This window comes from Heterocephalus glaber, unplaced genomic scaffold (genome assembly GCF_053883595.1).
Source record: "Heterocephalus glaber isolate CG9 unplaced genomic scaffold, H.glaber_assembly_v1.0 deba00001497, whole genome shotgun sequence".
Lineage (NCBI taxonomy): Eukaryota > Metazoa > Chordata > Mammalia > Rodentia > Bathyergidae > Heterocephalus > Heterocephalus glaber.
In genome coordinates this window covers 59,630,600-59,658,258 of record NW_028258320.1, presented here as the reverse complement: position 1 = coordinate 59,658,258, position 27,659 = coordinate 59,630,600, and the positions used below count along the sequence as shown (strand labels likewise).

General features: G+C 37.2%; 1 long non-coding RNA gene across 1 annotated transcript in view; it reads left to right on the top strand.

Annotated features, from left to right (window-relative positions):
- LOC110347808 (uncharacterized) overlaps positions 1-27,659 on the top strand; it is a 135,167-nt gene that overhangs the window by 78,543 nt on the left and 28,965 nt on the right. The window contains exons 2-3 of the long non-coding RNA XR_002392651.2: positions 18,072-18,175; positions 22,025-22,069. This is a non-coding gene — a long non-coding RNA (uncharacterized LOC110347808). The remainder of the gene's footprint in view (positions 1-18,071; positions 18,176-22,024; positions 22,070-27,659) is intronic.

Genomic DNA, 27,659 nt, shown 5'->3' with positions numbered 1-27,659 from the left:
AGGCTCAAGGTCACATAGGGCATGAAGGGCACTTTCATCTTGAAATTTCAGTCCTTTGGCTTTAAAAATTTTTTTTTCTGTGTCCTTGGGCTGTATGACAAATGTTTGATGACTCGTCACACTGATTAGCCTAGAGATCATGTTTGATTGAGTCCTGATGTCTTACGCTTATCAGATTGGAAAAGTAGGAGCTGGGTAGATGAATTTCTACTCCCCAAATGCAGCTACACTTATTACTGGAATACTTCCTTTTATCTCTTTGTCAATTGCTTTTTGCCTGTTTCCTTTATTCTGATGTCTGTGTCTCTTTTCCAGCTGTCTGGAATGTTTATCTTGCTGGATAACTTTTTTGGGGGTATTTTTTCTTCCTTAATGCCAGATTAACAGGTATTTTAAAATACTTGCAAATAATAAATATCCTATGAAATTTTTTCTTTAATAACTAAAGGACAAATGATACTATTATTTTAAACAAAGAAACATTTTACAAACAAATAGAATCATAGAAACTTTTGGTCCCCAAAGTAGATTTTCAAAGCTGCTAAAAATATACAGTCATCCAATTACTTTGTAGAGGGCTACCTCCTTTTAGGTTTAGTTTATGTGTTTGTGTAAACAGGAGACTTTAAAGACATGTTTGTGTTTTTTTTCCCTCCTTCTGTTAAGCAAATGTCATTGACTAATCTCAATATTTATTTTGTTCACATGACCATCTTTTGGTGAGAGGTTGGGTTAGGTGATCCCTTTTAAATGCCTGGAAAGTCTTACTGTATTTCTCTGGTGGTAAAATACACATTTTTATTCTCGTTGTTGCATGTTTAACACATTTGAAAGGTGCTAAAAATTCAGTTTTCCAATAGGTGCTATAAACTATATTTCCAATTTTAGGAATAGTGACACATTAAGATAGTCTTTAATAGTTGATTATATTGTAGAGGTGTGAAGATTGGCAAAGACAGCATCCAAAGTAAGAGGTGATCAAAAACACAGTGAATGTTTAAATTTTCAGAAACTTCTTACAGTAACTTAATACACATTGCCAAGAATGAGGGAACAAACATGTACAAAGTGAGGGGGATATTTTGAGGCGGGGGGTAATGGTAATGTGTCTTGTTTCCTTGGTTCTGTCTCTATTTTCTCCCTTCTTCTTTACCCATTTAATCATTTGTGAAATTGTTCATGTTGAACAAATATTTACTGAGCACCTATTGTGTCCCAGGTGCTGCCTACATTCCTGGTAGATGCTGGGAGGCAGAATCTCTAGGTGGTGTAGTTCTGCCATCAGGATCCAGGCACAGGTAGGGTCTGGAAGAGACCATTCAGGTGGGCTTCGGAGGAGTTGATCAGGTCTGAAAGAGATTCAAGGGTGAGAACCTTTTGCTGATTTCCAGAAACTACTCTGTTCCCCACTATTACTGCATGATTTTGCTACTTCATGCTCACCTTATAGGTCTTCCTTTTGTTAAATTCTCCTTGGATTATGTAATTACTATCTACCTTCTGTCTCCTGTCATGTGCCTGAGTGGCACAATGGCTTGGGAAGTCATTTTCTTTCTGTACCCAGCTTTAAGGCAAGTTCCGAAATGCATGTTTTCATTAGTGTGAGATGGGGATTGTGGTGGGATCCTCTGGGTCCCCGGATAGAACAGAATGCTGGAAATGGAGGAGAGGCTCCCAGGGATGAGAAGCAGAGAGAAAGAAGTGGGTTTTCAGGTGGGTTGAAGTAACCCAGAAGAGGCCAGTGAGGTGGTCTGAGAGTCCCGATCCAGAGCCCAGATTCTGATAAGGAACTGGCAGTGGGCTGAAGAGAACATGAGTGATTTCCAAACCCCCAAACCATGAAGGGGACATAGGAGTTACATTGACTCCTGAATGCTGTGTGTATACTTGACTAATGCAAGGTTGTTTGATAATAGGCTCCTCTGCCCTTTTTATTGAAGAGAACCCAGCAATGGAATTTTTTTTTCTCCCAATAGATTGCACTAATTGGAAACAAACAAATGTTCAACAATGGAGGACATGTTTATATTTGTTCAGTGAAATATCTAGCCACTGAAAATGATAACTATGAAGATAATAGTGGACATGGAAAATGTTTTAATAAGGCTGTATGTTGAAAATGAATAATGTGGTTTCTTTATACACTATACTCACAAATATGTAAAAATAAATTCATGAAGATAAGAACCAGAAGGGAATATGTAAAAAATTTTTTAAAAATCAGTATTACAGTGATTGTATTAGTTAAAGAAATGCAAATAGTTGTAAAAGAAAAACCCTGAAATCTCAGTGACCTAACACTAGAAGTGAAGTTTTGCTCACGTCATGTCCAAAACAAGTATTGGGACCCAAGATCCTTCCAGCTCATTATCATTCTCCTCTAGAGTCTTGTAATCCTCTCTATTCAGTGGGTGAATAAGGAGCCCCATCCCAACTTTCTTTGGCCTGAAGTTCATTTATTGGCCTGAATGAGTCACATAGCTCACATCTAGATGCAAGGGTGGCTGGGAAATGTAGTTCTGGCTGGGCTACTGCTTTCCAATAACAAGCCCACACTATAGAGAGGCCAACGTACTTCAGTATATTTAAAATACTTTGATACTTTAAAAACTTTGGTATTTAGTCAACTGTATCTGCCCCAGTGATTTCTTTCTTTTACGTTTTCTTCAGTTTTGTTGGATGTATTTTTAAAGAAAAATGGCTGAATGTTCTCATGAGCTGGATGTGGTAACACAGTCCTGGAATCCAAGCACTTGAAAGCCTAAGGCAAGAGAGTGGAAAGTTTGAATCTAGCCTAGGCAATTTAGTGAGACCAAGAAAGAGACAGAGAGAGAGAGAGAGAGAGAGAGAGGTACAAGGAAGGAGGGGCTGGGGATATAATTCAGGACAAAGGTCCTGGGTTCAATTCCCTGTACTGCATGGAAAAAAAGATCCCTGTGTACTCTTTTATTATAAGAAAGTGAAACAAGGGCATGTAAACTCGAGAAGATGAGATGTCTGGGAAGTAGAGATGTTGGCAGGTAAAGCAACAACAGAAATTATAGTACATGTCAGATTCAGTGTTTCCTCCCATTTCTGAGCTTTTGCTGGAATATTTCCTATAATGGACTGAATTGTGTCTCTCTCACTCAATTTATGTATGGAAATCCCACCCCATAATGTGATTATATTTGGAGATATGACCTTTAAAGAAATAATTAAGGTTACATGAATTCCTGAAAGTGGGAATCTAACCCAATGTGACGGGGGTCATTACAAGGAGAACAGACATCAGGGATTTGTGGGTGCACAAAAGAAAAGCCATGTGAGGACACAGCAAGAAGGTAGCCACCTGCAAGCCAAGGAGAGAAACCCAGCAGAAACAAAACCTACCTAACTTGATTTTGGACTCCCAGACTCAAAACTGAGAATATAAATTTCTGTGGCTTCAGCCACTAAATCTGTGGCCTTTTGTTATGGCAGCTCTAGAAAATAAACACATTGCTTCTCCTCCCACTAACGTTATGAAGACTCTTTGTCTCTTACAGCTTGCATAAGGTGCCAGCTTCTTGGAAGCCTTTTCTTTACCCAAACCTGCACTAATCATCTCTGTTTGGGTTCGCCCAGTGCTCTGTGGTTACTCTGCCCCACTGCTTGTGAAATATGTTGATAATGCCATCTCCTTGTCTAGAATGTGAGCCCTACAGGAGGAAAGATCATAACTTCTACTTCCACATACCTAAGTGCTTCTGATTACCTAGAGCAATAGCACACGGTGAATGCTCAATAAATAAGTGACTAGAAAATGAGTGAGGGAACAAATATATTTAAGCTAACTACTTTTGCTCTTGATTTCCAATTTCATTGCTCTATGATCTGATAATATGGATGGGATAATTTCAGTTCTTTTGCATTTACTTAAGCAAGTTTCTGTGCTAGTGTGTGTTCTATTTTGGAGAAAGTTCCATGTGTTGCTGAGAAAAATGCATATTCTGTTATTGTCGGCCTAAGCTAACTACAGTACTGAGAAGCAGTAGATAATCATTTTGGCTGGTTGAAGCTGGCCAGTGACAATCTCAGCCAAATGGAGAAGAGTCAGAGATGCTCCTGTTCAAATGCATCAGGAAAGACTATACTTTACTATGCAGAGCTTAGAAATACAGAAGAGCAATTAAGAATACATTGCATGGGGCCAGGGATTTAGCTGAGTGGTTCTGCCACCTGCCTTGCAAGCACAAGGTCCCGAGTTCGATCCCCAGTACCAAAAAGAGTCCCCCCAAACCAAAAAAAGAATATGTTGAATAAAAAAGAGACTCTTCCATAGTAGGTGTTGGCTCTTATTTGGATATAGTTTGAATGTGTCCCCCAAGGATTCATGTGTAAAACTTTAATCTGAATTATGAAATATTAAGAGAGTAGAAACTTAATCCACTATGGTGTTTAGAGGTGTGGCCTTTGGGAGGTGATTAGAATTAAGTAAAGTCATCAGGATGGAGCTCCCATGATTGAATTACAGGGGGGTTTATATGAAGAAAGAGAGAGATCAGAAGATACGGACACACAGGCACATGCCCTGTCTTTTGCCATGTGGTGTCCTGTGCTGCCTTGGAATTCTGCCAGCGAGAGGGCCACCACCAGATGCAGGCTCTTGACTTTGGATCAGAGCTATTACCCCAAATAAATCTATTTTCTTTATAATTTACCCAGCCTTAAGTATTTTGATATAGTAATGAAAAATGGACTAATACTGTGCCTGATCTGGGATAGACCCAGAGGCTTGCAGTCTCTGGAAGTCTTTTTTTTTAAAGATAATTTTTAAAAATTGAGCTTGTACTGGCCTATTTATCTGAACTGAAAACATAAAGAGTTTCCTAGAACAATAAATAACCTATTTCCCTTTTGTAGAAGGTGCTATCCCCATCTCTTTATCCTATCAAGTAGGCTACTTAAAATCCTTTCTTTCTTTCCTTCTTTCTTTCCATCTTTCTCTTTCATTTTGTGGTACTGAGGATGGAAGCCAGGGCCTCATGCAGGCTAGACAAGCACTCTAACATTGAGCTACATCCCCAACCCAAAATTCTTTTTGTAAAAAGAAAAACTTTAAAAAAAAGAAAAAAGAAAAACATTAAGTCTCCTTTGCTTCTTGAATCCTACCCTGATCACTGAAGCCTCCAAGAACAGAACACTCACTGTTGACTTCTGGTACATTAATCATACCTCCCTCTTGAAGTCACCATGGATGGTAGCATTCAAAAGACCCTGGGTTGAAGTGATGTCAGCAAAAAAGATGGAGTAAGAACCTTAAAAAGTCAGCTCCTCTAAAGAACCACTGAAAACACTGGCAGAAAATGGTCTGAACCTACTTTTCCCAACCTCTGTACTAACCAAAGTTTTCCAGGAATTTGGGGAGAATTTATTCGAGAAAAATGGCTGGCTCTTGGTATGAAAAGCAAGTTTTATCACAGTTCAATTTGTTGTTATTATTGCCCCCTCCTCAACTCTGCAGTAGTAACCTTAAAAACCAATGGCCCGGTTCAATCCCCAGTACTGCTAAAAACACAAAAGAAAACAAGAAACAAACAAACAAAGCAATGGCCTACAATTGTGGTGAAAATCAATAGCCTGTCAGCCACTGGAAAGGAAAGAACAGAGTAAGAGCCCCATCTAAGCTCCCTCTCCAGAGAATTGCTACTATCTGACTTGTCTGGTGGTTTCTAAATGACCCCACTCACAAGGCTGTCTTTATTATCTGCTGGAAGCTCCCCCAGTGTCCTCCGGGACAGTTATCTAAAACAATCAGGGAATTGTTTGATTGAGTCTTCCTAAGATGGTAGATAATGTTTGGGGCAAAGAGCATATAAACCAAAAAAAACTTAAAAGGAAAATATAGGAAATGAGATATATGTAAGGAGCTTTGAGAAGCTCTGATGTAGTCTTAGGAAGCTAGAAACTCTTGCATGTGCTTAGAGCTGTGCACTTGCCTAGGGCCATGCAGATGGTTAGGAAAGTCCCGAGAAGCCCTCAGCGCTCAGATTTTGCTGACTTTGAGGCTCTGCACAAGCAGGAAGTGTAGGGCAAGATAGATTTATAAACTGCCTGTCTCAGTATTGAAGAAATGTCCTAACATACATACAGGAGCCCTCAGGAAAGACTGGGAGAGTTGCTGGTTACAAGTATTTAGGGAAATCTCTGCCCAGTCATTAGCTGGTCATTGAACTGATTGAGCAAAGATTCCCATGGTCACACACCCAAAAGAATAAAACTTTATAGAAATGGTTCAGAAAAGTCACTAAAAAGCATCTGCAACAAACAGTAACAACAATAAACCATAGGGAGAAGGAAGAGTCTGACTTACAGAGTTTCCACATTATATTATTTTATTTTATTTTTAATTTTTAATTTTTATTTTTTTTGGTACCGGGGATCAAACTCATTATATTATTTTAAATGTCTAGTTTTCAGCAACAGCAACAACACAAAACTTATAAACAAACAAACAAAATAATTGATATGCAAGGGGAAACCCAGTCAGTAGAAATTGTCTCTGGAAGATCAGAAATTGGATTTACTTGTCAATGACTATAAATCATTTATTTAAAATATTTTCAAAGATCTGAAGACCATGTACAAAGAAGTAAATGAAAATCTGAGAATGATGACTCATCAAATAAAAAAATATAGAAAGAGATAGAAATTATGAGATAGAATCAGATAGAAATTCTGAAGTGGAAAAGTAGAATGACTGAAAGGAAAACTTATTGGGGGAGGGAAGGGCTCAACCATAGATTCAAGCAGTCCAAGGAAAGAATTTTCCAGTCTGAGGACATAAAAAAATAATAATAAAAATAAATAATCTTCAGATCTGTAGGACAGTGTGAAGCATACAAACATGAATACTGGCAATGCCAGAGGAGACAGGACAGAGGAAGAGCCAGAAAAATATTTTAGGAAATAATGATCCAAATCCCCCAAATTTCATGAAAAATATTACTCAACAAATTCAATGAACATCAAGTGAATAAACTCAAAAGGATTCACACTTAAACATATCTTAATTAAACTGTTGAGGTCACAGACAAAGAGGAAATCTTAAATGGAGCAAGAAAGGAGCAATACATCACATAGGAAGGAACCTCAACAAGATCAACAGCTGCATTCACATCAAGAACAATGAAGGCCAAAAGATGGTGGGTGACAGATTCAAAGTGCCAAAAGAAAAGACTGCTAAGTAAGAATTATATCCAGCAAAATTGCCCTTCAAAAATGAAGGAGAAAAATATTCCCACATAAGCCAACACTGAGGGATTTTGTTGCTAATAGACCTATCTGAGAAGAACAAAGATTAAAGGGAATTCTTAAGGTTTAAGTGATGAGACTCTGGACAGCAATTTGAATCCATCTAAAGAAATAAAAAGCACTAGTAATGATAACTACTTAGGTAGATGTAAAACAAAACAATAATGTATTTTTGTTTATAACTATTCTTACTGATTTAAAAAACTGTATAAAGCAATGCTTATAAATTTGTATTAATTGACCTACAATGTATAAAAATGTAACTTGTATGCCAGCAACAAAGTATGAGGAACAGAAGAGATCTATATAGGAATATAGTTTTTTTTTTCCCATTAAGTTTATTGGTACATTTTCGGTATAAAATACAGTTACATTCATCATTGGGATCTTGTACCTTTACATGAGTATCTTGGTTCTTATTTTTTCCCCTTCTCTTGCCCTCCCTTTACCCCCTCCACCCTTCCCTATTTGCAAAGACCTTGTTTCCATTTTTTTCCTCTTCTCATATTTTTCCCTTTCCCTTTTTTCCCTTCCCCTACCCCTCCCAATTCCCCTGCTCTTTTAGACCTTTTCTTCCTGTAACACAATGTCAGTTATACATTTTTTAAATTACAATATTAAGATCTAGGAGACATTACCAAAGATTTTACAGAATTTAAAAAGATATAGAAAGCATATTACAAAAATCTTTTTTGAAATAAATTTGACAACTTCTCAGATGTACCTTGGAAGACAAATTAATGAAAGTGACTCTGGAGGAAATACAAAATGTGAATAGCACCTATTAAAGAAAGTATATTCCTAGCTTGAAAACCTACCTATGTGACAACAGCAGGCTCATAAACATTTTAACTGATGAATTATATCAAACAATTAAAGCAGAAAAAAGAAGGAACACTTCTTCCCTCATTTTAGGAACTCAACATTGTGCTAATCCTAAAACTGGATAAAGATAATAAAAGAAAAAAGTATGAACATAGATAGAAATTCGTTTAACAAAACAAAATCTTAGAAGTCAGATCTGGCAGGATGTAGAAAGTGGTTTTGTTATAGGGATGGCAGTGTTGGTTCAGCATTGGAAGATCCACCCCCAAAAGTCATCATTTTAACAGAGGAAAGGAAAAAGCCATATGATCCTGTCACTAGTTGGAGAAAAAGTATTGAACTAAATTCCACAGCTGTTCGTGGTAAAAGCTATCAGGAGCCTAGAAGTAGAATAGAAACTTCCCAACAGATTAAAGACATGTACTCCATACTTCCAGCGAGAATGCCTTATATGAATGGAGAAGATAACAATGCTTTCTCCTTAAGGTGGGGGACAAGGGCAGACATGCTTACTCTTTATCTGTCAATTAAACTTTGAAACCTAGTCCCCACCAAAATAGTCTGGCAATAAAATGACACAACTAGGATAGGATTGGCACAGCAGAAGCAAAATCTTTATATGTAGATGAAATGATCATCTACAGAGAAAATACTAAGAAATCTCTAGGAGCCCCTAGAACTTGTACTTGAATTTAGCAGGATTAGAAAACACAAGGTATATATAAAAATTCAGGTCTGTGTATACTTGCTATAAAGGAAGAATTGGATATTGAAATTTAAAAGTTATGTAGGAGTATAAAGGACCTAGAAAAGTTAAAAACAAAACCAAAAACAAAAACAGTGTTGGAAGACGTTTAGTACCTAATTTTAAGACTTCTTCTAAAGCTACAGTAATCAAGGCAGTGTTGGTGTAAGGAAAGACATATAGATCACTGGAATAAAACAGAGAATCTAGAAATAGAACCACACATATATGGTCCGCTGAGTTTTGAAAGATTATTTAACATTAGCATTTTATAGAATATAAACTCGATTCAAGAGCTGAGGAAGAGATAGTGTTTTCAGCAAATGGCACTAGAACGCCTGGTATCCTTATATAAAAAATTAACCTCAACCCTTTTTTTCCATACATGAAAATAACTTGAAGAGATCTATGAACCTAAATCAGAAAGCCTAAAAGTATAAAACTTTAAGAAGAAATTATAAGGGAAAATATTTATGAATTCAGGGTAGGCAAGAACTACCTAGGATACAAAAAACATGATGTAGAAAAGAAAAAAATTGATAAATGAGATTCCAACAAAATTTAGAACTTTAAATGACATCATTAAAATGAAAAGTAGTCCTTAAACAGACCATATTTACAATACATATAACCTATGACCAGAATATATAAAGAACTCTTAGAGCTCATTAATAGACAACCCAATTAAAATGTAGACATAAGAAGATGATACATAGCCAGTATAGCACAAGGAATGGTGTGCAACTCTAGAATCAGAAAAATACTAATCAGTACAATAATAAGATTGAATTATACACTCATTAGGGAGATGAAGTTAAAAGTTTTAAAAGCCTTGTCATGACTTTTTCTTTTTGTTGGATTCTCCCCCTTTGCATTTAATTTGTAATGCCCAATGGATTCATTCTGCTGGATTTCCTGGGGTTGTGATCCTCATTGTCTTTTCCTAGGGTATTGTCTAAAATTTTTTGGAGTGCCGGCTTGGTATTCATGAAGTTCCTGAGGTGCTCTTTATCATGAAAGTATCTTATTTCTCCATCAATTTTGAAAGATAGTTTTGCAGGGTGCATCAATCTGGGTTGGAGGTTGTTTTCCTTTAGGGCTTGAAATACATCACTCCAAGCTCTTCTTGCCTTGAGGGTTTGCATTGAGAAGTCTGCTGTGATTCTGATGGGCTTTCCTTTGTATGTGATTTATTTCTTTTCTCTTAACTGCTTGTAGAATTTTGTTCTTCTATTGGATTTCTGGAATCCTAACTATTATATGCCTATGTGTAGATTTTTTTTGATTAAGGCTAGCTGGAGTCCTATATGCCTCACTTATCTGTATGTCAAGTTCTTTTCCCCTCCTTGGGAAGTTTTCTGCCATCACTTCTGTGAACAGTTTTTTTATGTCATCTGCACACTCTCCTCTTTCTTCATTGACTCCAATCAGTCTTATGTTATTCTTCTTTGCATCATCTAGCAGCTGCTGGATTGATTTCTCGTGTTCCCTTACAATTTTAAAGCAATTTTTCTTTTCCTGGTCACTAATTGCAATCTTATCTTCTATATGTGAAATTCTATCTTCACATTGGTTCATTCTGCTGCACAGACTTTTGATGGAGTTTTTAATCTCTTGGAAATCTGTTTGTATCTGTTTTATGGATTCCATTTGTTTCCTATGTTGGGATTCCGTCATGTTCCTCAGGTCCTCTATTTTTTTATCTGTGTCCTCTCTAGATTTATTAATCATGTCTTGCACCATGAGCACAATCTTTGCTGTTATCTGAGTAATTATTTCTGATTTCATTTTTCCCAGATCCTCTTTTGTTGCCAGTTCAGAGAGTCCAGGTGGTTGAGTATCAGACTGTTCCATCTCATTTCCCTTTGGGGTTGCTGTAGGTGATCTGGAAGTCTGTTTTTGAGACTTGTTTACTTGTCTTCTCATTTCCATGGGAGGGGGTGCTTCTGGCACCCACACGGCTCGCCTTCTCTGCCCTAGGAGCTTGGGATGGCAGTGGGGGAGCTTCCTTCTGGGTGCTGGGACCAGCTGAACTTCTCTGCCCTAGGATCCTGGGATGGAGGTGGGGAGCTTCCTTCCAGGTGCTGGGACTGGCTGAGCTTCCCTGCCCTAGGAGCCTGGGATGGAGGCGGGGAGCTTCCTTCCGGATGCTGGGACTGGTTGAGCTTCTCTGCCCTAGGAGCCTGGGATGGAGGTCAGGAATATAGTTTTTATATAATATTAAATTAAGTTGGTATTAATCTGAGTCAGATTATTGTAAATTAAGGTAATAATTACTACTCTAGGGCAAACACAGATTTGGAGAGGCAAAAGAAGTGACAATGGAATTAAAATGATATACAAGAATATTAAACACAAAATGGTGGTAATGGAGGAATAGTGGAACAAAAAAGGCATAAGACATATATGAAATAAATAGAGAAATGGCAGACATAGAACTTATTCTATTAGTAATAATTTTAAATGGAATGAATTAAACACTCCAACTATAGGGAAGATATTGGCAGAATAGACAAAAAAATGATTCAACTATATGATGTGTACAGGAGATTCAAAGACACCATAGGTTGAAAGTCAAGGAATGGAAATAGATATGCCATGTAAAAAAAGTAATCAAAAAAGAGCTGGACTTGCTGCATTCTGATAAACCCATTGAAGCTGAAAATGTTTGTCAAAATACATTTAATACATCTAATCTATTGTACATTGCAGCTTAGCAAATCAGTGCACTGTAAAGAACTGGTTGCTCACTCTGTGATCACGTGGTAGATTGGAAGTTATGGCTCACTGCTGCCACCCAACATTGTGAGAAAATATTGTACAGTATATTGCCAGCCTGGGGAAAAATCAGAGTTCCAAACTTGAATTACATGTTCTACCAAATGTGTGTTACTTCACACCATCACAAACTCAAAAAAATTGTAAGCCCAAACATTGTAAGCCAGAGTCTGTATTGGATAAAATAGACTCTTAGAAAAAATTTGTTACTAGAGATAAATATAGACATTTTATAATGATGCAAGGGTCGAAATAGCGAGATTTAACAATAATAAACGCACATGTACCTAACACCAGGGTTCCAAAATGCATGCCATAAAGACTGAAGGGAATTGAAGGAGATAAAAAGACCAGTTTGACAATAATACTTGAAAACTTCAATATCTCACTTCCAATAACACATAGACAATTAGGCAGAAGATAAACAAGGGCAAAGAAAATTTGAATAATGCTATAAACTAACTAGATCTAAAGGACAATAGCAGAATACGTATCCTTCTCAAGTACAAATGGAACATGCTCCAGGATAGACCATATATTTGAATATAAAATTAGTCTCAATGAATTTGCAAGGTTTACATCATATAAAGTATGTTCTTTAACCAAAATGGAATGAAACTGAAGTCAATAACAGAAAAAAATTTGGAAAATTTACAAATATGTAGACATTAAAGAACACACTTCTAAATAATCATGAGTCAAAGCAGAAATCACAAGGGAAATTAGAATATCCTTTGAATCAATAAAAGAAACTCAAACCCCGCAACATACCAAACTCATGGGATGCAGAAAAAAGCAGTAATAAAAACTAGGAAAAGAGAAATTAAATCCAAAGCTAGCAGAGGAAGGAAATAACAAAAATTGGAGGGATATTTAAAAAATAGAGATTAGAAAAATAGAAGTAACAAAACCAATTAAAAATTGACTAAGTTTTATTTAGGTTGACCAGGAAAAAAAGAGGAGATTCAACTTATTAAAACCATAAGTGAAAGAAGTGACACTGTTAACTAAATAACAAGAATGACAAAGGAGTACTAGGAACAAAAATAAAATTAGACAAACCAGATGAAATGAACAACTGCTTATAAAGACAAAAACTACCAAAACTGACTTAAGGAGTACTAGAAAATGTGCATAGAGGAAACAGATTAAGTTAGTAATTTAAAAAAAACTCACAAAATAAAAGCCCAGCACTAAATGACTTCACTGCTAAATTCTACCAAACTATGAAGGATTAACTCAAACCTTTCACTGCCTCTTCCAAATATTGAAGAGGGGGAACCATTCCCAACTCATTCTAGAATTCAATATTTCCCAGATACCAAAACCAAACACAAGAAGAAAAACCTAGAGACCAATTTCTCACATCAGTGTAGATACAAAGCTCCTTTACAAAATACTAGTAAGGGCCGGGGATCTAGCTCAGTGGTTCCGCCACCTGCCTTGCAAGCACAAGGTCCCGAATTCAATCTCTGGTATGAAAAAAAAACAAACCTCACAAAATACAAGTAAACCAAATCCAGCAACATATGAAAAGGATTACACACCACGACCAAGTGGGATTTATCCTAAGAATGCGAGGTTGATCCAGCATATAAAAATAAATCAATCTAATATACCATATTAATAAAATAAAGACAAAACTCACCCAATCATCTTAACAGTCTTCAAGAGGCCCTATATCCAAATCCTGCATTTGGTGGCTTCCTTGTCTTGAGCAAATGCCTTGGTGTCTCTGAGCCTTGGTTTTCTCAGAGATAAAGGATCAAATCAGTTAACAGGACTAGCATGATATGTTAATGTTTCCTATTGGAGAACACGAAAAATTCTGATGTAGGTCAGGAGTGGGCTCAGGCATGAGTATGTGCATTTAATCAGTGAGCTTCAATTGAAAAGAAAATAAATGTACTCATGTTAAAAAATTACAAAAGTGTAGATGGTAAGACTCTTCTCCTCAGTGGCAAGCAGTTTCAACTGTTTTCTGTGGCATAGATGTTTGCTCACTTGCCCAGGTGTTCTGGGAACCATAGATGCCTGGATGGAGACACATGACACATACCAGCACTCAGTAGATGTTCAATGAATCTGACTTCTTCCTGTCTTCTCTGGACACATATCCTGTGCCTTTGGATGTAGCTCATTATTTTTTTTCTTAAATTCTCTTCTTGGTACATTTTAGGTATACAATACATTTACATTTATCATTGGGTACTTGTACCTGTACATAATGTATCTCGGTTTTTATTTTTTCCCCATTCCCTGTGCTCTCTTCACCCCCTCCACCCTTCCCTATTTACAAAGACTTTGTTTCTGTTTTTTCCTTTTCTTAAAATTTTTCCTTTCCCTTCTTTCCTTTCCCCTTCCCCTCCTACTTCCCCGACACCTTTGGACCTTTTCTTCCTATTTCAAATTATCAATTATTGATTTTAATCATTTTAATTCTTATTTACACTTTCAGTTTCTCACACTAGAGAAACTATTCAGTATTTACACATGTGTGTTCTATTTATTACAGTTAAGAGTATAGCCTCAATATGCATCCATTTAGCTATAAATGTCTGTAGTTTCTCATTCTTTATGGCTGAGTAGTATCCATTTTATTAAAAAACCACATCTTCTTTATCCAGTTTCCAGTTGATGGACACTTGGGCTGTTTCCAAGCTTTCACTATTACAAACTATGCTGCTGTAAACATAGGTGCACATATATTGGTGTGGTGTGATTCTTTTAATTCTTTGGGGAAGATACCCAGCAGGGGAATAGCTGGGTCAAATGGGACCTCTAGTCCTAGTTCTTTGAGGTATCTCCATACTGATTTCCACAGTGGTTGCACCAGTCTGCACTCCCACCAACAATGGAGAAGGGTTTCTTTCTCCCCACATCCCCACCAGCATTTGTTATTGGTTGGTTTCTTGATAGCAGCCATTCTTTCTGGGGTGAGGTGGAATCTCAGTGTTGTTTTCATCTGCATCTCTCGAAGGACCAGTGATGTTGAACATTTTTTCATTTGTTTATTTGCTGCTTTTACTTCTTTGTCTGAGAAATGTCTGTTCATTTCAGATGCCCATTTTTGAATTGGGTCTTTAAATTTGGAGGGGTCTGATTTTTTTTCAGTTCTTTATATATTCTAGATATATAGACCTTTGTCTGAGGAACAGCTGATAAAAATTTTTTCCCACATTGTAGGTTGTCTCCTATCTCTGTTGGTGGTTTCTCTTGCAGTGCAGAAGCTTTTTAATAAGATGAGATCCCAGTTGTTGATTCTTTGTGCTAGTTCCCATGTGGATGTAGCTCATTATTATCCATTTTGTTATGAAGTGTATGTTTTGTTTTCTGAACTCAGTTATAAACTCTTTTGTGTGTATCAGGGAGGGTAGCTATGTTTTCTGTGCTTACCACAGAGTCATGTACATAGTAGTTGTATGGATTTGCTTTTTATAAATATGTTGTTGAACCCATTCATGATAAAAATGCTACAGAAAATTGGAATAGAAGGTCTTTATCTCAACCTGATTGAGGCTATCTATGAAAAACCAATGGCTAACATCACACTAAATGGTCGAAAACTGAAAACTTTCACACTAAAATCAGGAACAAGACAAGGATGCCCACTATCACCACTCCTGTTCAATATAGTTCTGGAAACATTGGCCACAGCAATTAGAAAAGAGAAAGAAATAAAAGGAATAAAGAAAAGAAAGGAAGAAGTTAAACTGTCATTATTTGCTGATGATATGATACTTTACGTAGAAGACCCAAAAAACTTGGCCAACAGACTTCTAGACCTAATTGACAGATTCAGTAGAGTAGCTGGATATAAGGTCAACACTCAAAAAACAACAGCCTTCTTATACACAAGTAGCAGACTCACTGAGAGAGAAATTCAGGAAACAATTCCTTTTACAGTAGCATCCAGAAAAATGAAATATCTAGGAATCAACCTAACAAAGGAAGCAAAAGACCTCTACACTGAAAACTACAGCATTCTGCAAAAGGAGATCAAGGAGGGTATAAGAAAATGGAAAGACATCCCTTGTTCCTGGGTCAAAAGAACCAATATAGTGAAAATGGCCATACTTCCAAAACTACTATATAGATTTAATGCAATGCCTATTGAAATTCCAACAATATACTTCACAGAACTAGAGAAAACAATCCAAAATTTCATTTGGAACCAGAAGAGACCTAAAATAGCAAAAAAAAACCCCCAAAATAAAAAACAAAATCAAAAACAAAGGACTCAAATCCATGGAATTAGAAATAAAAATGGTGAACAGCGATATATGTGCACCCATGTTTATAGTGGCACAGTTTGTAATAGCTAAAGCTTAGAAACAGCCCAAGTAGCCATCAACTGGAAACTGGATAAAGAAGATGTGTGATTTTTTTTTTTTAAAATGGAGTACTACTCAGCCATAAAGAATGAGAAACTAGAGACATTTATAGCTAAATGGATGCATATTGAGGCCATATTCTTAAGTGAAATAAATAGGACACACATGTGTAAATACCAAATAGTTTCTCTAGTGTGAGAAACTGAAAGTGTAAATAAGGATTAAAATGACTAAAACAAATAATTGAAATTTGAAATAGGAAAAGGTCCAAAGGTGTAGGAGAAGTGAGAGGGGAAGGGGAAAGGAAAGAAGGGAAAAGAAAAATTATGAGAAAAGAAAAAAATGGAAATGAAATTATGTAATTAGGGAAGGGTGGAGGGGGTGAAGGGCACACAGGTAATGAGGAAAAAAAAATAAGAACCAAGATACATCATGTGCAGGTACAAGCACCCAATGATAAATGTAAACATACTGTACACCTAAAATGTACCAATAAAAGCATTTAAAAAAATGTTGTTGAGATTATGTTAGAATTGACAATCTATATGAGTGAAACAATTAATTTTGATTTTGTTTTAATTAGTAACATCATTTGGAAAAGTTGTTATCCTCTAGTAGCAATGTGCTAGATTCACTAAATATGCTCTTCTGGTCTTTCTAATAGCACAGAACTAACTGTTTTGGTAGTACTTGGAATTGCACAGTGCAGAGATATATCTAATAGCATAGCCCTGAGAGCACAGTGGGTGCTTAATAAACAATCTTTAGAGTCACCGAAGAGTGGGAAAATATGGGCTTATTTTTATTGATGAAAGAATGCAGAAAAACACAGAACCTGCTTAAGACATGAAAGATGTTAGTGTCAGGATGAGCAATGTGTTCTTACCCATACCAAATGTGCAAGGCTGCTTTTCAGAGACAAAAACAAAAGGTTATTTTGAAGGTAATCAATTTTGTTTAATTTTAACATGGCTACATTTATGCTAAGTGGTTAGTGTTTTCTTGCTAGCTTAGTAACTGTGATATGGCTAAAATATTTGGCAAATGCTTATTGTGGAAGTTAGATACTCTGCCAACCTTGCTAAATGATTTAGATACAATTTTGAAATCACCCAACCACTTCATAATGGTTGAAATGGGCCTTAATAGCTTTTCATCAAAAGAAAAATTTTTCTAGATGGAAAGGAAGATAAAGAATTGAAGATAAGAGTTGAAGATAGGAAAAAAGGGACACATTTAAGGAATTTGAAAGGTAGATATATTGGATATTAAGGAAAAAATAGACTCCCTAGAGGTCTGCCACTCTCGTTTCCACAAGGCTAAGGAAATGCAGGGTCCTGAGTGTGCTGCCCTCCTAGGTGTTGTGGAAGATGGTCCATGGGTTTGCAATGAAAATGAAGAGTTTGTATTGTTCACCCTGAAATTCCATTCTATCTTGCTTTTGCCTTTTCCTATCAATTAGAGACTCTTTGTTAAAATGATTACATAATTTTCACAGAACTATGTCATTGCAGACTAGAGGATATTATGCTTCTTAAATGTGACGAATGTGCTCACAAATTCCTGCCCAGAGCACAATTTCTCAAGAGGGCTTTCTCCACACCATCATTTTAAAGTGTAGCTAAGAGAGATGTAAATGCCCAAGAGATACAAATGAGGCTTTTTGGCTGAGAGAGAAGGGATAAACTCCTTGCTGAAATAGCCACAGGAGAGGTTGTAGAAACTAAAGCCCTCTTTGCCTAGAAACTCATCTCCATGCTCAGTCCTCGTCTTATGATAAGGTTACACTGAAGAGGGCTGGCATCCTTCAAGGTTACTGTTCCAGAAAATATTTGCAAATAATTTGATGTGCTGTCAGCTAGCAGGCTGCAGCAAATCCTTATAATTCAACATACTAATGTGGGTTTTCATGCCTTAAGCTATAAATAAGTTGGATATGCAAAAGTTTCTGTAATGTTTATTTAATAACAACATTTAAAAAATAAATCTTGATTATTCCAGCTTGCTCCAATGGAAATCTTCCACACTGATGGTTGTCTGTGACCTCCGGCAGTTCCTTCCTTCCTTTGTTTCATTTGATATCACCAAAAAAACCCATTTGTTTTTCTTTTCAGGCTTTTGGAAGTAACTCCAATGTTTCTGCCTATATGGTCCCCATCCAAGTCTCTGCTGGTTAAATGACTGATCTCAATTCAAGTTGAACAATTCCAATGGGATGGTGAGTCTGTGGGCCCAGGGCCCAGGGCTGAGGACAGAGGAAGATGAGCATGCCTCTTAGACTTGGGGAGTGGGGGCTGATCAGCTAGAGACCTATGCTCATATCCCAACATCATTGCCCCTCAGCTTTAAGAGAACACAGAAGGGAATTATTGACCAGTTTGTGGAGGATGTGGCCCTCAGTGGCACCTACAAAGATATGTACTGTATAGGGTTTCACGAGGTGAAGGTGTAGAAGGCAGGGTTGCTGACAGAGTGTACAATGATAGGGAGGCATACAGTGTGGCTCACAGTGGAAAGACAAGTTGCAGTGGCGATCTTTCTCCTGATAATTTCCTGGAATGAAGTCATTTAAACTATGGGTCAGCTTAGTGTATCGTGTGGCTCTGGCCTTGCTTATAGGAGACCTCCAGAAACTTTGTGGAGCTGGGTTCTGGCCAAAGCTTTGGGATTAAGTCAGCAGTTACAGGATCCCAGAGGACAGGAGGCGACTGTTAGAGTGGGGGCGCCCTTCTGTGGGCCTGTGGCCATATGCCCTTCCCCTGGGATTGCTGCCACTCGTGCTTTAAAAACCTGTCGTGTGGATGAAAGGACACTAAAGGGACAGGTGTGCTTAACTGACACATGTGTGGCCTCTCATTCTAATCAGTCTAGAGCAGGGATGCTGAGAATGGCAGGGCAGGGAGAAGGGACAACTTTGTGGCTTTGCAAGGTTCCCCTGGGCCAAGACAGAGCCTGCCTTTGGGAGTGTGGGTGGAGGCAGCCAGTGCACTAGAGACCTTGGAGATCAGGGTGCTCAGTGTCTACCTTCTCATCGGTGGCTCCTCAAATAGCTGTGTCTGTTTTTAAAAAGCAGCCTTATTGATATATAACTCACACCCCATACGATTTGTCCATTTAAAATGTCAAGTGATTCCAATGCACTATTTGTTAGCATGTTAACCAAGGTGTACATCTACCACAAGAATCAATTTTAACTGCCCCCCCGCCCCCCGGCCAGAAATCCTCATCCTCCCTCCCCTCAGCCTTTGGCAACCATGAATTTACTTTCTATTTCTCTAAAGTTGCTTATTCCAGACATTTCATATAAACAAAACCATGCAGCATGTGGTCTCTGTGATATGTTTCTTCCACTTAGTGTCTTCTAGGTTCATCCTAGACGACAGCTAGACTATAAGTTTCCTGCCAGCAAGAGCAGTGGTTTTCTTGCATACTCCATTTCTGTAGTACAGTACATCTGATGTACCTGACAGACAATGGGTGCTATAGCACACGTGCAGAATGAAACCAAGCAGACTGGCAGCTCTAGGGTAGCCATGGTTCTGGGCTTGCCACCAGCAGGCTTGGGTTCCTTCCCTCCAGCCATATGCTAGGACCCTGGGCTGGGACCCTTTCTCACTTTAGTTCTCATCTGTACCATGAGGAAAAGGGCCTCTGGTTCATGGAGACTTAACAGACTCAGAGATGGTAAATAAGTCTTGTAAATCTTAATATGGTATCTAAATTTAGGGAAATATTGTGAACAGAGCAGTTAAAAAATACAAAATGCTTCCAACTTCTGGGCCAGAGCCAATTTGACAATAATAAATTTAGGGGCACAGACAACAATTTTTTCAAGACTTTACAGGGAAAATAAAGGATAAACCAATCTTGAAAATATTTGTTTTTGGTTTTTTTTTTGAGCACATACAATTTTTGGGGGGGAAATGTAATCATTATGGTTATAATCTACTAAGTAGAAATATATCTACAACTATGATTTCTTCTTATATTTTAGGTAAGTACGCTGGATTATTTTTCCTCAAGCAAAGTCATAATTGTATTTATTTTAAATTTATACCCTGTCTGCTTCAAAAAGGAATTTGAGGCAGCCAGGAAAATCATAAGCTATAAAATGAGCAAGCTCTATTTTTATCCTAATAAAATAAAAGTTAAGATCTCATCAGTGAAACAACTTCTCTTTGTGCTGTACTGTGTGCAAATATTTGGATTACTAAAGTGAATTTATGAAGCAATTACTTTTAATGCTATAAGAGGAAATTAAGTACTCATTGATTCTTGATTTATAAGCTTGAGCTAAAGATCATGAAAAAGCAAATATAACTTAATTAAATGTCCCTTGGCTTTGCTACTATTGAGGTCTTCACTCATAAAGTTAGTAAAACAAACCATTCCTAGAACATAAATGTATATTGGCTCTTCCAGTTGGGAAGGCAAATAATTTACTGGTTAAATATATTCAGCAAAGTTAACCCAAGTGAGAGATTTTCCCAGTGTTCTTTGGGGCTTGAAGAGATAAAAGCTATTGTAGTTTTAAGAAAACCATTGTCCCGGGAATGATAGGCACTAACTTGCTATAAAAAGGAGTAAACAAAAGGGCGTTTCAGTTTTTTTCCATTAGAAAATATATTTTAATATGTTAACAAAATAGACTATAGATCTGTGGAAGAAATAGAGCTTGATAGTCTATTCATTGGTTATACACTTGTGGTTATTCATCGCTGACAGTGAGCACATTAACCTGGGGTAATTTAATTGAATCTTCTGGTAATGTTGCTATTTTTCTACTCTGAAGTGTAAATGATTTTTAAAAATTGGGTCCTAAAATGCAACACTTCAAGTGATGTATACAGCAAATCAAGGACAGTATGTGAGCCCCCCTTTGTGTTCTGTGAATTATTGACAGGAAAACAAGAATAAAGAAAGGGAAAAATAAAAGAAAGGAAAATTACAGCAGTGAAAGAAAGTCAGATGGAAACAAGACCCACTGGACAATGTATCTCACTGTTAGGAAACTCCACATCTAATTTTCCTGCAGTAGTCTGTCTGCCATTCATGCAGTGAGTCCCTGTCTAGGTTTCTTATTTAGCTGAGTAATGGGAGGATTTATTCAAATACATTTTAAAGGAGCACAAACATTAAGGGTTTAAAGTTTCTCACGGGAAATAAGGGTTTTGAGAAAATCTCTTCCTTACAATTGGGATAGACTGGTGTCTCATCTTCAATGGTGCATCCAGCTGGTTTTAGGAGGGAAGCCACAAACGCAGGAGAAAAGAGAAGTGGCATTTTAGACTCCAGCCAGGAAGTGTTAGGGCTGGAAGTTGAAGGGTTCCTTTTTAGGACATATTGATGGGCTATCAGACTTTCTTTTTGACTGACTCTGTGGTTAGGCAGATGCTGTTGCCTGGTGGTTGATTGGGTTAAGGGGCATTTTTCAGTGATGGAGATTTTTTTTTTCTCTGCATGTCTTGGGACTGGACCCATAATTTTGGCCCCATTGGCTGTCTGTTCTAATCACAGGGAATAATTACCCTAGATTTATATATTGGGTATGACAATAGTCTAAGAATATACAAAAAAAATCAAAGAAAGATGTGTTAGTTTGCTAGGGCTGCCATAACAAACTACACAGGCTAGGTGGCTTAAAGAACAGAATTATTTTTTCTCTTATGTTTCTAGAAACTGGAAGTCTAAGATCAAGTAACTTCAGGGTTGGTTCTTCTGAAATAGCTTTTGACTTGTACATGGCCATTCTCCCTTTGTCTTCATATGGTCACCTGGACACATGTGCCTGTGTCTCAATCTCTTTTTCTTATGAGGACATTTGTTGTATTGGATTAGGGCCCAAACTAATGATCTCATTTGAATTTAATTCCCTCTTTAAAGACCTTGTCTCCACATACAGTCATATTTGAAGGTACTGGGGTTAAGACTTCAACATATGAATTTCTGTAGACACAAGTCTACAACAGAAGAAAAAGCTGTGAGACATGAACAACAGAGTAATTAAAAGAACTAAGTAAGCAAGTCCTATCTTTCTTACAACCTGTGTTTTGTCTATTTCTGGCAGTGATGTGGACGTAAACAATGGCCAGCCAGCTCCCGAAGAAACAAGGTAATGTATCTGTTGCATTTGCAGATTTCCATGGTATAAGTACCCACAATGTGGCCTATTTCAGTCCACCAGTGTGGCTTCCTTGAATGTGGAGTTGAGAAGTGTACACAATCAGATCTCAAGCAAGTATGAGCTGGCTCTGGAACTCCACTGATTTCAGTGATACAGAACAGAAGAGTAAAGGGAAATAAATGGAAATGCAATTTTAGTAATTTTAAAGTTATTTTTTATAAGGCTAAGTTCACAGTGGCTGGGAAACAGAACAAGGGGACAGTGCTAGCCAGAAAATGGACCAGAGATGATGTAGAGTACTCAAAGATATGCCTCCATGAATCATCCAGAAACACCCAGAAGTCTGCTGCACCAATTCTCCCTGTGGATCTCTAAGCCAATTAAGTTGATGCCACCCTAACAGTCACAGACACATTCTTCATTGTCATGGCAGGAGAGATGCTGCTGGTATCTAGTGGATAGAGACCAAGGATGCTACTCAATGCCCTGCAATGCCTAGGACAGCCCACAATAAAGATTCATGGGTCCCAAGTGTTAATGATGACAAGGTTGAGAAACTCTGCTTTAGAGGGTGACAGTGTCAGTAAGAGTGATCTAGAAATCCAACCAACTTTCTTTCATCCCCCAAAATGGGAGCAAAATTCTGTTATTGGGTGGTGTTTCTCTGTGGGAACACATGAGCACAAACTGCTCTCCATGCAGATTTGAAGCACAAATTCACTCTGAGGCTAATGTAGCTCACTAATTTAATGTAGCTTAGGCTAATTTAAAGAGGCTCCAGGCTGGCTGTCCTCCCTGGTGCTCAGCAGAAGCAAATCACCTCTCTCCTCTCTGGGAAAACCCACCTTCAATCTTGACCTCAAATAACCACACATATAACATTCTGAAAACTATACATACTTAGGAAAAGACACAAGAAAATACCCATATCAAGAGTGAGCACCCACAGAAAGAAAGGAGACTCAAACTCCCAGAAACTTCAATTGTTAAAATGACTAGATAGGGAATATAAAATAAGAATAGTTAATATGGTTAAAGAAAATAATAAATAAAGAAAAATGGTAAAGAATAAGATTATAGACAATGACTGAACAGATTTGAAAAAGAAACAGAACTTTAAAACAAAAAAATTGATCTAAAAAACTCAGTTGTAAAGCAATTAAACACAGCTAATGAGAGTAAGCAAGCTAAAAGGTAAGTATAGAACTTTCAGACAGCAAAGCACAGAGAGATTAAGAAATGGAGAAGAGAGAGGGATAAAATGATATAGAGGATGAGATGGGAAGGTCCAGTGTCTAATCAGGATCTTGGAAAGAGAAGAGAAAGAAAGTGGTGCAAAAACAATATTTGAAGAGATAATGGCTCCCGGCCCAGAGGAAGGGGCTTCCAGGTGGCTGTTCCACCGCTCCCAGCTCAGAGAGAGTGACCTGCTCGGGTGCCAAGAGCATCCCTGCCCTTGCCATCAAAAATGAGAACACATGTAAACAAGTCTCAAAACCAAACTTCCAGATCACCTACAGCAACCCCAAAGGGAAATGAGAAGGAACACTTTGATACTGAACCACCTGGACTCCCTGAACTGGCAACAAAAGAGGATCTGGAAAAAAATGAAATCAGAAATAATTTCTCAGATAACAGCAGAGATTGTGCTCATAGTGCCAGACATGATTAATAAATCTAGAGAAGAGCTGGGGAACATGATGGAATCCCAACATAAGAAACAAATAGAATCCATAAAACATATGCAAACAGATTTCCAGGAGATCAAAAACTTCATTGAAAGTCTACACAGCAGAATGACCCAATGTGAGGACAGAATTGCAGATATAGAAGATAAGATTGCATTTAGTGACAAGGAAAAGAAAAATTGCTTCAAAATTGTAAGGGAACATGAGAAATCAATCCAGCTGCAGCTGCTAGACTATGCAAAGAAGAATAACGTAAGACTGATTGGAGTCAATGAAGAAACAGGAGAGAGTGCACATGACATAAAAAAACTCTTCACAGAAGTAATGGCAGAAAACTTCCCAAGCAGGGGAAAAGAACTTGACATACAGGTAAGTGAGGCATATAGGACTCCATCTAGCCTTGATTCAAAAAAAATCTACACATAGGCATATAATAGTTAAGATTCCAGAAACCCAACAGAAGAACAAAATTCTACAAGCAGTTAGAGAAAAGAAACAAATCACATACAAAGGAAAGCCCATCAGAATCACAGCAGACTTCTCAATGCAAACCCTCAAGGCAAGAAGAGCTTGGAGTGATGTATTCCAAGCCCTAAAGGAAAACAGCCTCCAACCAAGATTGATGTACTTGCAAAACTATCTTTCAAAATTCATGGAGAAATAAGATACTTTCATGAAAAAGAGCACCTTAGGAACTTCATGAATACCAAACCAGCACTCCAAAAAATTTTGGACAATATCCTAGGAAAAGACAATGAGGATCACAACCCCAGGAAGCCCAGCAGAATGAACCCATCGGGCATGACAAGAAATTAAATGTAAAGGGGGAGAATCCAACAAAAAGAAAAAGTCATGAGAATGATAAGTCAATCTGTTATAACCATCAATGTTAATGGTCTCAAATCACCAATCAAAAGAAATAGACTGGCAGAATGGGCCAAGAAGCCAAATCCAACAATATGCTGTACACAAGAAACACTTAATTCCAAAAAAACCTCATAGTGTGAAAGTTAAAGGGTGGAAAACAATACTCCATGTGACAGGAACCCGAAAAAAAGCAGGAGTAGCTATCCTATTTCCAGATCAAGTAGATTTCAAACCAACACTGATTAAGAGAGACAAAGAAGGACACTACATCCTTGTAAAGGGAACAATCCAAGAGGAAGAGATGACAACCATAAATATGTAAGTACCAAACACTAGTGTGCCCAACTATATAAAACAAATACTAATGGAGATGAAAAGTCACATATGCACTAATACAATAGTAGTGGAGGACCTCAATACCCCACTGTCACAAATAGACAGATCAACTAGACAAAAAATAAGTAATGAAATACTAGAACTCAATTGAACTCTTGAACAAATGAACTTAACAGATGTTTACAGAGTGTTGCACCTACAAAATCAGAATACACATTCTTTTCAGCTGCACACGGTCGTTCTCCAAAATAGACCACATACTCACTCATAGAACACGTTTAAGTAAGTGCAAAGGAATTGAAGTTATCCCCTGTATATTATCAGACCGTAGTGTGATGAAAATGGAGATCAATCGCAAAAGAAACTGCAAGAATTTCAAAAACACATAGAAATTGAACAACACACTTCTGAATAATCAGTGGGTCACAGAGGAAATTAAAGAAGAAATCAGACAGTTCCTACAATTAAATGACAATGACAATACAACATATTGGAATCTAAAGGGCACAATGAAAGCAGTCTTATGTGGAAAATTCATAGCAGTGAATACACATATTAGGAAAACAGAACGAGCCCAATTAAACAACCTGATGCTGAACCTCAAGCTTCTAGAAAAAGAAGAGCAGGATAACCCCAGAGCTCATACAAGGGAGGAAATTATAAAGATCAGAGGAGAAATCAATGCAATGGAGACTAAGAGAACGATACAAAAAATCAATGAAGCCAAGAGTTGGTTCTTCGAAAGAATCAACAAAATTGACAAACCTTTAGCCAACCTTGTCAGAAAAAGGAAAGAAAAGGCCCAAATCCATGCAATCAGGAATGAAAAGGGTGAAATTACAACAGACCCAGCAGAAATCCAGAGGATCATCAATACCTACTTCAAGAAGCTATACGCCAATAAAGTGGAAAACATAGAAGAAACAGATTCCTAGATACGTATGAATTACCAAAGTTCAATGAAGAAGACCTAAAAATTCTAAACAACCCAGTATCAATCAATGGAATTGAAAAACGTAATTAAAAACTTACCAACTAAGAAAAGCCCAGGTCCTGATGACTCCATTGCTGAATTCTACAAGACATTTAGAGAGGAACTGCGGTCACTACTGTTTAAACTCTTCAATGAAATTGAAAGGGAAGCAATACTCCCAAATTCATTCCTGGAAGCAAGCATCACCTTGATCCCCAAAGCAGAGAAAGACCCAGCTGAAAAGGAGAACTATAGGCCAATCTCACTAATGAACAGAGATAAATTCAACACAAGAGTAGAGGAAAAGATAGTGTTTTCAGCAAATGGTACTAGAACACCTGTTATCTGTATGTAAAAAATTAACCTCAACCCTTCATTTCCATACATAAAGATAACTTGAAAGGATCTATGAACCTAAATATGAAAGACTAAAACTATAAAACGTTAGGAAGAAATTATAAGGGAAAATGTTCATGAATTTATTGTAGGCAAGAATTTCCTAGGATACAAAAAAATGATGTATAAAAGAAAAAAATTGATAAATGAGATTTCATCAAAATTTAGAACTTTAAATGACATCATTGAGAAAATGAAAAGTAGTCCTGAAGCAGACCATATTTATAATACATATAACCTAAGGTCAGAATATATAAAGAACTCTTACAGCTCATCAATAGACAACCAAATTAAAAGGTAGACACAAGAAGACGATAAATAGCCAGTAGAGCACAAGGAAAGGCGTGCAGCTCTAGAATCAGGAAAATACTAATCAGTACAATAACAAGATTGAATTATATACTCATTAGGGAGATGAAGTTAAAAGTTTTAAAAGAACAGATGTCGGCTTAGGTGTGAACCAGTTAGAACTTTCTAATATTGCTAATGTGAATGTAAAATAATAAAACCATTTTGGAAAACAATATAGAAATTACTTGTATTACTGTTAAGAACCAACAGTTCTGTTCTTAAGTTTTTACTTAAGAGGAATGAAAACACATGTTCACAATAGATTTGTACATACAAGTTGACTATCCCTTATCTGAAGTTCTTGGGACCAGCAGTGTTTCAGATTTTGGTTTGAAATCCAATTTATCTGCAAAGAGGATAGCTGCTCCTGCTTTTTTTCAGGTTCCTGTCACATGGAGTATTGTTTTCCACCATTTAATTTTCAGTCTATGAGTTTCTTTTTGAATTAAGTGTGTTTCTTGTATGCAGCATATTGTTGGATCTTGCTTCTTCACCCATTCTGACAGTCTATTTCTTTTGATTGGTGAATTGAGACCATTAACATTGATGGTTATAACAGATATGTATTGACTTATCATTGTCATGACTTTTTCTTTTTTTTGGATTCTCCCCCTTTGCATTTAATTTCTTGTCATGCCTGATGGATTCATTCTGCTGGGCTTCCTTAGGTTGTGATCATCATTGTCTTTTCCTAAGACATTGTCTAAAATTTTTTGGAGTGCTGGTTTGATATTCATGAAGTTCCTAAAGTGCTGTTTGTCATGAAAGTATCTTATTTCTCCATCAATTTTGAAAGATAGTTTTGCAGGGTCCATCAATCTTGGTTGGAGGCTGTTTTCCTTTAGGGCTTGAAATACATCACTCCAAGCTCTTCTTGCCTTGAGGGTTTGCATTGAGAAGTCTGCTGTGATTCGGATGGGCTTTCCTTTGTATGTGATTTGTTTCTTTTCTCTAACTGCTTGTAGAA